Source organism: Condylura cristata, unplaced genomic scaffold (assembly GCF_000260355.1).
Source record: "Condylura cristata isolate star-nosed mole 26May11 unplaced genomic scaffold, ConCri1.0 scaffold00024, whole genome shotgun sequence".
In the NCBI taxonomy this organism is placed as follows: Eukaryota; Metazoa; Chordata; class Mammalia; order Eulipotyphla; family Talpidae; genus Condylura; species Condylura cristata.
In genome coordinates this window covers 26,433,742-26,435,951 of record NW_004567125.1, presented here as the reverse complement: position 1 = coordinate 26,435,951, position 2,210 = coordinate 26,433,742, and positions in this window count along the sequence as shown.

Sequence of the window (2,210 nt, the reverse complement as noted above, 5' to 3'; positions counted from 1 at the left end):
AAAAAAAACTAGTCCATGGGCCCTCCCTGGTGGCTCAATGGGTTAGGATGCAGCACTGTAAGCTAGCTGCAGCGGCTTCAGTGTGAGTTTGACCCCCGGCATGGGAGGTGGCCCACATGAAGCAGGACGCTCCTGTCTCACCCCGCTGCTCCCCTCAGCAGTGTACCTTGTCGATCTGCCTGTTCTGCTCCCCACTCTGTCTCTGGTGAATTCTCTCCCCACCCCTGTACCTATAGCCTGTACCCCAATTCTGTATGCATAAATAAATCTTTTAAAAAACTTTAAAAGCTTTAAAAAAACTAATCCACATCTCACTCCTCTGCTTCAACATCAAAGGCTTTCCATCCTCCAGAGAGCAGCTGAACTGAGTGGCTTGGGCTGTGGTGGCCTCTGCCCACCCTCCAGATTGCGCCCCCATCTTCACCCATCCTGTGAACTGTTTATGGTGCCCCTTGTCCTCAAGACTCCCAACCGGCAGGTGTCCAACCACAGTGCCCCACCTGCTCTCCTACCTCACCTGGACAAGCCCTAGGAGACCTGTGGTCTGGATGCAGACCTCAGCCCCCGGATTCCATGGCCTTCACACACCTCTACCCCAGCCCTGGTCTTTCTCAGCTATTGCTGTGATAGCCGGGTCATTGTCCACATCTCCAATTCAATGATGGGCTTCTTAAATATTGTATTTTTAGTTATTTTAAAATAGTAAATATATATATGTGTGTATATATATATCATTCTTCATTTTTAAACAGTATGTGCTTTTTCATCTTGGTTACATAGTACCCATGGAATTCCAACCACCAATTCACCATAGTCTCTGTGGTCTTCCCACCCCTGTTTTGATCCAGTTTCCTCCTCCCCCCAGAGGAATGTTTCTGGTTTATATATATATGTGTGTGTGTGTGTGTGTGTGTGTGTATACACACACACACACATATATATATATTAATGTTGTGTTTATGTCCCCCCAGCATCTTGGCCTGTCATGATTTAGTTCACAGAAGTCTTGAATGAGTGAATCTATCACTTTAATTAAAAACAAACAAACAAACAAAAAAACTGAGCTCTTATTTACAATAACAGACATGGGGATAATGTTAGTGTCCATCAAGAGATGAATGGATAAAGAAGTGGTGGCATGTATAGGTATAGAAAATGGAACACACACATATATATATGTAAATATAATAGAATATTATTTTACCAAAAGAAGCAAGGTAAACTTATTATTTGCAAGAACATGAATGGATTTTTAAAATTTAATTATTCATATATATTTTATATCCTTTTCATTTTGTTTTTGCACGGTTTGCTTTCCTTTCTTGGGTATAGTCCCCATAGAATTCCCACCACTAATTCCCCCCACACCCCGTGCACCATCACCATAGTCCCTTGTGCTCTTCCCACCCTTGTTTTGACCCCTCCCCTTCCTCCTCCTGCCATGTCTCTGATTTATAGTTGTCTGTTTGTTTTCATTTTGTTATGGTTATTATTTTTTGCCTAATGTCTTATTTGGTTCCCTTCTATTCCTCCTAAAACTGAAACCATCTGATATTTTTCTTTTTCTTTCTGACTTTGTTCAGTTCACTGAGCATAATCCCTTCTAGCTCCCTCTACAACATGAATGGGTCTTGGAGGAATTTTTGTGTTAACTAAAATAAATCACACAGAAAAATAAAAAAAATCTAGGTCTCACTTATATGTGCATTCTTAATTTAAAAAAAAAACTGATGTTAAGAGAGTAGATTGATGCTTACTAGCAAAAAGGGAGAGGACGGGGAAATTGGAGGAGGTTGGTCAAAAGCACAAACCTGCAAACTTACAGTTATAAGATAAATAAGTATTATGGGTGTAATGGATAACGACTATAGTTAACAGTGCTGTAGGACATATGAAAAGTTTTAAAGAGAAAGTCCTAAGAGTTCTCATCACAAGGGAAAATTTGTTCTGTTTTTTCTTTTTATTGTATCTGTTTGAGATGAGGATATTAACTAAACTTATTGAAGTGATCATTTCACAATATATGTAAGTAAAAAATCATTATGCCATGCAGCTTAAATTTTATCATGATAACTGTCAAGTATAGTTAATAAAATTGGGGGAAATAGATAATAGAGATGTTTGTAAGCAGGAACAAAAGAAAGGAGAGAAGAAGGAAAGACAAAAGAAAGGAAGGAAGGAGGGGGAGAGGAGGGGAGAAGGGGGGAGGG